Genomic DNA, 11,063 nt, shown 5'->3' on the forward strand with positions numbered 1-11,063 from the left:
TATATATATATATATATGTGTGTGTGTGTGTGTGTGTGTGTGTGTGTGTGTACATTGATATATGTTTCCATAAATACATGTATCTGTTGGAATACACAAACACACATATGTATATAATATATCTAAGAAAAATCTCCCTTCCTGACGAAGGAAGCTAGTATTATGATAATGTCTATTTACATCCATCAATTGGTTGCATATTCATGACATTTTGTATATTCTGTCTGTTCATTATGATCGTTACGAACTATTACGTAATTCCGAGATCACAGAAACAGCTGTCAATATAAAAGAAGTATGCATTTTCCCTTAGTCTTTTTGGCTTCTATATCCAAATGTAAATTTATTTGTCAATAAATATAAATATCAATAAGCTTCTACATGTATGTTTATCTTCTGAATATATTTAAGTTTTGTGTCTATGTACGCATGTATATATATATATATATATAAATATATATATATATATATATATATATATATATATATATATATATATATATATATATATATATATATCAAGTCTAAATATGTTTGTCAACATCGCTTTCTCCATATCATCTCACTTGGACTTCTCTTACAACCATTCTTTAGCCCATGGACTTAGTCCTCAATACGGACTCCTGAGTTTAAGCTCAAATCAATTGAGTACTACTACTTATTTTCAATATTAAGCATCTCTAGAATTCACCTGTTCGCTGTATACTCTTTTACTCTTTTACTTGTTTCAGTCATTTGACTGCGGCCATGCTGGAGCCCCGCCTTTGGTCGAGCAAATCGACCCCAGGACTTATTCTTTGGAAGCCTAGTATTTATTCTATCGGACACTTTTGCCTCACCACCATCGGTTGTCATGCGATGCTGGGGGAACAAACAGACACACAAACATATACACACACATACATATAGATATACATACATACGACAGGCTCCTTTCAGTTTCCGTCTACCAAATCCACTCACAAGGTTGTAGTCGGCCCGAGGATATAGCAGAAAACAGTTGCCCAAGGTGCTACGCAGTGGGAATGAACCCGGAACCATGTGGTTGGTAAGCAAGCGACTTACGACACAGCCACTCCTACGCCTATAACTTGAAATGTCGTCCCCGAAACGTAAAATCACCTTTCTTTCCTTCCCTGAGTGTCTGCTAATACTTCACCTGTATCACGTCCTCGCTTTGGTGTGTTTTTCATGTGTTTGTTCTTCGTTATTTTTAAGCGGTATAGTCTGTGTAACATCACATGTGGCTGTACCAGCTTTGCTCATGTGTGAGTATATATGTATACTATGTGCATGCATGTATGTTTGAATGTGTAACAAAGTTTGGAGATGTATATGATGATTTGTGTTAAGCTTGTTGTCATTAGTGTTGAATCTATTGAGGAATATATGTGTATATATAGTCATACGAGGATATATACACCTCTTACAGGGATAGTTATATCTAAGCTACACTGGTTAAATATATTATATTTTGAAGATATATTTCTTCAATAAATAAATGATAAAAATATCAAATATTATTAAGTAAGAAAATGGAGAGATATAACGTATATTCACTATATCTCTCCATTTTCTATATATATATATATATATATATATATATATATATATATATATATAGGCGTAGGCGTGGCTATGTGGTAAGAAGCTTGCTAAGGTGGCGAGCTGGCAGAAACGTTAGCACGCCGGGTAAAATGCTTAGCGCTATTTCGTCTGTCTTTACGTTCTAAGTTCAAATTCCGCCGAGGTCGACTTTGCCTTCCATCCTTTCGGGGTCGATTATATAAGTAACAGTTACGCACTGGGGTTGATATAATCGACTTAATCTGTTTGTCTGTCCCTGTTTGTTCCCTGTATGTGTAGCCCCTTGTGGGTAGTAAAGAAATAAGAAGCTTGCTTCCTAAACACATGTTTCTGGGTTCGGTCCCGCTGCGTCCTTGTACTATCGCCCACGCCGACCTAAGCCTTGCGAGTGGATTTGGTAGTCGAAAACTGAAAGCGGCCCGTCGTATATATATATATATATATATATATATATATATATATACATTTGTCCCCAACCCACCGTCGCTTGACAACCGATGTTGGTGTGTTCATGTCCCTGTATCTTAGTGATTGGAGAAAGGGAATCTGATAGAATAAGTACCAGGTTTTCAAAGAATAAGTTCTGGGGTCGATTTTGTCGACTGAAAGGCGGTGTTGCAGCATGGACGCAGTCAAATGACTGAAATAGGTAAAAGAATTAATGATATATATATATATATATATATATATATATATATATATATATATATATATATTCATATATACATACGCAGATGTACGTACTTACATCTAAAAGTATATATCTAAATATATAAATATGCATATGTGGGCAGAGGACGTCACGAAACGTGTACCACAAAAAAAAATACGAACTACGAGTACATGGAATATGAACTATTTTTTCGAACAACGAAAGACACAAATGGAAAACAAGACAAACAACATAAAGAACGACTCTTCATCAGTTGTTTGGTGTTTTCCTATTCTTGTATTTCGAGCATTTAACAAACATATACGCTTTCGATAAAGTAGTTTCTCCTGCGAAGGAAATTAAATAGAGTTTGGGATTTTGCGGAGGGTCAAATATGGTAACAAAAACAGGACAGTGAAAATAAACAAGAATATAAATGTATATATATATATATATATATATATATATATATATATATATATATATAGGGAGAATTCACAAAAAAAAAACATAAGACGAAGAAAGGTGGTGTAGACAACAAACAGATATATTGGTTTAACGCTCGGGAATTGAAAAAGTCTTTAACGTTTCGAGCCTACGCTCTTCCACAGAAAGAAACAAGGAGTGAAAATAAAGAATGTGTAGTGGCTAGCATTTTGAAAGATACCCTTCAATCATGAATGACCACGTGAATGTGCCTAGAAAGTTTCCCACCGAGCTACAAGTCCAGGAATTTTTATGGAAGACCAGCAGTTGCCCATGCATACGAGTCTTCCCTCCACCTACCCACGCCACTGATGTCATCCAAGTGAAAGGTAAAGACTGTCACATCTTACCTCCTGTGAGATCGCAACCAATTTCTACAGCTGATTGAACTGGAGCAACGTGAAATAAAGTGACTGTCCCAAAAACACAACACACAGTCCGGTCTTGGAATCGAACTCACTACCACATGGTTGTAACTCCGATGTTCTAACGACTGAGCCATGCACCATATTTATATTTATTTATATATATATATATATATATATATATATATATATATATATATATATATATATATATATATATATATATATATATATATATATATATATATATATATATATATATATATATATATATATATATATATATATATATATATATATATATATATATATATATATATATATATATATATATATATATATATATATATATATATATATATATATATATATATATATATATATATATATATATATATATATATATATATATATATATATATAATACAAAGAATATATATACATGTATACACACATATATGTACATACTTACATCTACATGTGTATATACATGCATATCAGGGTACAGGACGTTAGAACAATAAACTACAGACAACGGAACGAACACATAGGAAAACGGAAAGCCCCTTGGAATATCCCTTCATCAGCTGTCTCTATTCTATCTAGACGTTTCGAAGACCAGACAGGACGTACTCTAGAATAGTCTCTTCCTGAGTAGTGGATCAACCAACTACACAGAGGATTCCAAGGTGGCAAACACAAACCAAGACAGGAAAAAATGGACAGTGAAAACAACATTCAAAAGCCGTACGGCCAAACGCAAATCTGAGGTAGAACGCTAGTAGTTCGTCTTGCCTTCACAGCGGCTGGAGTGAAAAGAAAGCTGACCACAGGTCACACGAGAGCAGAGAGGATGGTGGAGGGAGGAAATGGAACAAGGAGGAAGGGACAGAAGCAGTGAAGTAGAGGCCAGGACAGAAGGGTAGATAGGAAGATAGAGGAAGACAGATAGATAAATAGATAGAGAGGATGGTGGAGGGAGGAAGTGGAACAAGGAGGAAGGGACAGAAGGGTATAGCAGTGAAGTAGAGGCCAGGACAGAGGTATAGATAGAAAGATGGAGGAAGACAGATAGATAAATAGATAGAAAGATAGATAGATAGATAGAAAGATAGTCACGTCAGAATAATAGTAGACTTACTTGTAAAATAGGACGTGTGCGTTCAATAATGTAATAATACAAAGAATATATATACATGTATACACACATATATGTACATACTTACATCTACATGTGTATATACATGCATATCAGGGTACAGGACGTTAGAACAATAAACTACAGACAACGGAACGAACACATAGGAAAACGGAAAGCCCCTTGGAATATCCCTTCATATATATATATATATATATATATATATACTTATATATACATTTATATATGTATATCTTCGAAACGTCTAGTTAGAATAGAGGCAGCTGACGAAGGATTAATATATATATATATATATATATATATATATATATATATATATATATGTATATATATATATATATATATATATATATATATATATATATATATATATATATACATATATATATATGCATGTATGTATATGTGTATATGTATGTATATGTGTGTATGTATGTATGTATGTATGTATGTATGTATGTATGATATATAGATAGATAGATAGATAGATAGATAGATAGATAGATAGATAGATAGATAGATAGATAACTGAAAATTGGACGAAATATTAAAAAAAAAAACAGAACACAAGGACAGGTAAGGGAAAAACAAACAATGTGAATTCGTTTGACGCTCAGGGTAAATGAGAAGTTTCGAGCCTACGCTCTTCTAGAGAAGGAATGGGAAGAGAAAACAATGGAGAGAGGAAAAAAGGATGCGAGGAAACAAACGAAGAGAGGAAAAAAAAGGAGAATATAATATGGTGTATACTGAATATACAATATACCACGTGTTTGCACATTTCTATTCTTGTATGTACGTGTGTGTTTATTCGCGTGTGAGAATGTGTGCGTATGACAATATATGTCTAAATAAAATCAGAAATCCTAGGAAAATGTATATCTATGTGCGCGTACGTTTCAGTATGTACTATTTCCGATTCATCACTGTGCCCAAATGTAATTCCTCTATTAACGTGTGTTTATTCGCTTTAGTCTGTATGTAGACATCTTGGCAATAATTATTGCCTGGTGCATTGTATTTAAATATTCAGAACATGGGTGTTTTTATATGTTTACTTGTGCACATCGAATTCTGTATAAGGGAAACTATGAATATGCATAGTATATGCTTTTGAATGTGTGTGTCCCCATATTTCTGTGTGAGTGTGTATTTTTTGCCCGTGTGTATTTGTAGCAGTACGTTCGTGAGTGTGTATGCATATTAGCATAAGTATGTACGTATATGCATCAGTCTATGTGTATGAATGCTTGCACTAATAAGAGTGCCCTGTTTAAATGAGCACATGTGTGTATGCATGCATGCACATATGTATATATAAGTAAATGCGTTTATATATATATATATATATATATATATATATATATATATATACATATATAAATAAATGCATACACACACGTGCTCATTTAAACACACACACACACACACACACACACACACACACATATATATATATATATATATATATATATATATATATATATATATATATATATATACATATACGTTCATATGTGATTGTTTGTGTGTGGATATGCGTGTGTGTGTGAGAGAGTGTGTATCTCATGTACGCACATGTGCTTGAGTATACGCGTGTCATTACGTGTGCATGCCAGCATACAATTTTATAGGGAATACGAGGAGAACGTTATCAAGTGCAGTATTATATAATACATACATATATATATATATATATATATATATATATATATATATATATATATATATATACTGAAAGAGAGAAACTACAGAACAAAGACACGAAGAGAGAAAGACAGAGAAAGAAGAGTAAACGAATGAATAACAACATAAACCACAACAGCAAACATGTTGCAAGTGATATGAAACAAGACAAAAGTGTCATAGAGAAAAGCGTACAAGTTGTTCTGAATCCGATGACGTCAAGAAGCAAATTTTTCTATGACTACAGAGATGCCTAGCAATGAAATTTATCCATTATCTACATTATACTTGACAGTGGAAGTTATTAGGAGTATCAAGCAGAAATGTCACCATAATGTGTACGTATGTACGTGTATGGATGAGAAAGTGTATGTAGGTGTGTGTGTGAATATATGTATATGCATACGTATATGCATTATATGTATATGTGTGAATATCTATGTATATAAAGATATGTATGTATGCATGTATAGGTATCTATATAATACAGTAAATGTGTCCCTGTGAACAATACATGAACAGTATAATATACAAGCCTCGATGTAGTAAATGTGTTTGCGTGTGTATGAATATATATATATATATATATATATATATATATATATACATATACAGAGAGAGAGAGAGAGAGATAGAAATAGCGGGAGACATAGACAGGTAGATAGAATGATGGAATGATAGATTGATAGATACGTAACATATAATATCTGTGATATGTTTGTGTATATGTTTGTGTATATGAGTGCGTGAGAGAAAGTGAGAGAGAGACTGTGTGTGTTTGCGCACACGCACAGGAGCAATAAGATTTAGAAATATTAACTTTAAAAATTTAAATGCAATAAATTTCTTTGTGTCTATCTATCTCTTTATCTATCTATCTATCTATCTATCTATCTATCTATATATATATATATATATATATATATATATATATATATATATATATATCTTTCTATCTGTCTACCAATCTATCTATCTATCTATCTATCTATCTATCTATCTGTGTTATATATATATATATATATATTCTTTTCGGTAATCGTCAAAGTGAATATATAGCTATACTCCAGTGATTTTAGTTTCATCTTGCAGTTCTTCAGAGCGACTAAATATGTTGTAAGCTCTCTATTATATTTATAATACACGGCTTTCCATCAATACAAATCAATAACTTATTCTTTGGAATGCATCATCGGTTTTTTTAACGTTATTGATACCTCTCCTCAAACAAATATATATATATATATATATATATATATATATATATATATATATATATATATATATATATATAGAGAGAGAGAGAGAGAGAGAGAGAGAGAGAGAGAGAGAGAGAGAGAGAGAGAGAGATCACGCGTCACACACTGTCAGGTCTCCACAAAAGTTTATTATTTTCCTTTTACACACAATCGCATTCTCTCTCTCCACCGTTTCCCTAAACACACAGCGCACTCCTTCTCCATCTTCCACACGTTCACCTTAGCAATTTGTCTCCTACGCACGTACACACACAAACATATGTCCTGTGACCTTCTTCTTTTTCCTCTGACATCCGCAATTGCACCAGCATTCACACACGCATACACGCGCACAAGCAAACAGACAAACACGTTTACGTATCTATACACATCACCTTTCGCCCAAAAATTTCATTCTTGATACATGAAAATGTGCCTCTTATAACTTTCATACGTGTATTTATTCTACTTATTCTTAAAGCTTATACAAACCGGCACATGTATGCACCAACATCCACTCGCTAACTCACACTCGCGCTTTTTTACTCACGCCTTTTACTCAGCACCAGCTACTTCCGTTTTGCTCAACAACACTGTTTCTCAACTTCTCCCACCCGACTCTTTAGGTCTCTAACACCAGCCACCCCACCCCACCCCCACACACATTCACACTCGTTTCCACATCCAAAGTCATGGTAGCCACACTTCGTTGTCCTATTAGTCTCATTCTCTTGCCTCTTCCTTTTCGCTGGTTTGTCTGAGTTTTCCTTTCCCTTCTTCGGCCATTTTGCTTCTACCATGTGACTCTACCAATTTTTCTAATCCACGCATTCGAACTCATCTCTTTTCGACTAGTTTTCCCAATTGTACTCCTGTAGACTTTCACCATCTTTAGGTTCCCACCTTAGGTCGGTGGTCATCCTGTGAATAAATCTAGGAGACAAAACGCGGGAGGAAGCACATTTTGTGCATACATACATACGTGTGCATGTGTGTGTCTGTGTATGCGTGTGTACGTGTGTGTTTGTGCGTGTATGTTTGTGTGTGTGCATGAGTGTATGTGTTTGTGTTTGTGTGTGTGTATGATCGTTCCCTCCTAGCTTGATTACTAGTGTTGCCTTGTTTACGTCCTCATAATCTAGTGCTTCGGCAAAGGAGAACGATCGAATAAATATGAGACATAAAAATGTAAGTAGTCGAATTTTTTGGATTGTCAGACCTTCTTCGTTCTTTCTCTCTTTTTATTGTAAATATTTTATGCTAAATATTTTTCTCAAGATTTTCTTTAATTTTCTCCAATTTTTCCTCAAGTTTTTCAAATTTCTTTCGTCACTATTCTTCTCTGCTTCAACTTGCACATTTTCTCTCTTATTGGTTTTTTTTCTGTTCATGACTTTCTGCTTGTTATTTTCTCTATTGTCACTTTCAATATATGCACATTGTACCCATATCCTCTATTTCGTTCAGGTATTTTGCGCTCGTATTGATAGCATTCCTCTTGCCTCTCCAGTTACCTCACTATTTTCTTCTAAAAAATAAAATTTTTTATGGTCCTACTATTTAAGTTTTCTCTTTCTCTTCTCTGCTTTCTATTTTTTACCCGAAATACCACATTGTCTTGCTTTCCTGTTCGGAACTTTGTACCAAATAACAGCACCTCACCCCTGTATGTTTAAACCGACTTCTCTCACGACACCTCACCTTTTTACCTCGAAATTGCGCCGGCTACCACCTCCCCATATTTACGTTTTCTCACACACACTTAACGATCACGCATACGCCTGTGCACACACACGCACACGCACGCACACGCACACACACACACGCAAACACACACACACACAAACACACTTACACACAACATTCACATCCCACACCTGCATTTCTCCTTAGAAATCCACTCACACATGTCTCCTAAATCATACCATTGTCTTCACTTCACAACCTCTATTCAACTGTGTTGTTTCTTCCTGGCGGAAGCTAGGTTCTAGGTTCTATGACTTAAAAAGGATTTAGATAATCCTATCAGGTAGTGCTATTGATTTAGACATGGCCTGGACCATTCTTTGGTTGAAACATATCTAATATATATATATATATATATATATATATATATATATATATATATATATATATATATATATATACTATGTGGATATTCGCCTGCATGTACTTACGTTTCCGTGTATGTGGCATATTTACTTCATAATAGATTCGTACAAGTTTATTACTGTACAGGTACGCCCATTCACTGTCTACATATGTATACTGTACACATGGAGAAAACCATGCATCGTCTCCAAATGTATACTGTACCAGTATATAACACTGATGTACAGTACTCTAACTGAGACGTAGATTTATGTAACACACACACACGCACTACACAAACACACACACACGCGCAGACACAGTCACACATACATACACACAGAGAGGCATTTGTTCATGTTCATAGAAGTGTCTTTCATTTACATATCCGACAAAATTGGATTTTGTTGAAAGGAAAAACATAAAATATTGTATTTTCTTTATGCTTAAACTATATGTATGAGTGGTTATCTCTACTGGCATCTGTGCGTGGGTGTTTGAGTAGGTTTCTATGTGTCTAGTTATAAAAAGGAGCATGGCTGAATGGCTAATGTTTCACACTTCACAATTACGAAATCTCAGCTACCATCATATATGCGTCACCTTGCAGAATTACGAACAATGTACCGTAAACTGAGTCGCGACAAAATTTGTTACTAACGTGAGTAACTACATAGAAAAAGAAGTGTGTGAAATCTGTCTGATACCACTTCACCTATAATGCGAATTCTAACAATGTGATTTAATATGTCACAATAACTTAAGGAATAGGTAGTTCCTTATCTTTAATAAATGAAATACACAAAATCAATGCATATAGGTGCCTCACCTGCCCTGTCTGTTTGTCTGTTTCTTTCGAGTTAAACGCTTTTCTTATAAGCTGAGAAGGTGAGTTGAGTTTAACCCTAAGTGCAGTAAGAGCCACCGATGAGAATTAAGATGCTCTGCATCAAAATTCGAAACCAACGGTGATCTGACTATGTCCGCAAATGGAGCTTGTCTTCCCTTGTCAGTTATTAAGATAGAGCTTCTGTGGTGATTGAGTTGTTTTAACTCTTATTTCTAGCAATGCTGGTACAGCTTAGTACCTTTTGTCACTTTAGTGACGTCTATAAATTTGTCTTTAGTTTATTAAATTGCTAATAAGCCACCCATCTTATATATGCATGTATATATATTTCCCCCCCTCTCTCTCTCTCTCTCAATTTCTCTCTCACTCACTCCTCTTCCTCCTTCACTCTCTCGTTGCTCACACGTGACCAACGGCCTTTGTTTCTTTCTTCCACTTCCTTCCGAAAGACCAGACGTACTTTTTATCTGTCTCCTCTCAAAGCTTGTTTTTCCAGCGTTCACCACTTCACATCGTCATGTCTTAACAACCTTCACCGTTTGTTTTCACTGTTTTGTTCTCACTGTCCTGTTTATGTTACAACTTTCACCCTCCGCAAAAGATCCCAAATTTTATTTAATTTTCTTTGCGGGAAGGACTGTTTTAACGAGGTCGCGTCTTGTTCTTACCTTCCAAACGCGGAGTAGATAAAACAGGAGACAACTGATGAAGGGAATATTCTTTATGTTGCATGTTTCGTTTCTCTGTTTCTTTGTTTTACTCGTTGTTCGAAAGAAACTTCGTTTTCTATGTTTTTGTTTTTTATTCTGTCTACGTTTTTATTCTGTCTACGTTTTTATTCTGTCTCGTTTCTCATTCTCTCTACGTTTTTTTATGCCCTCTACCCATATAGGCATGTATATATACATATATATGTAGGTATATACATATATGTATGTATATATGCATA

Source organism: Octopus bimaculoides, chromosome 9, assembly GCF_046866305.1.
Source record: "Octopus bimaculoides isolate indiv1 chromosome 9, ASM4686630v1, whole genome shotgun sequence".
Lineage (NCBI taxonomy): Eukaryota > Metazoa > Mollusca > Cephalopoda > Octopoda > Octopodidae > Octopus > Octopus bimaculoides.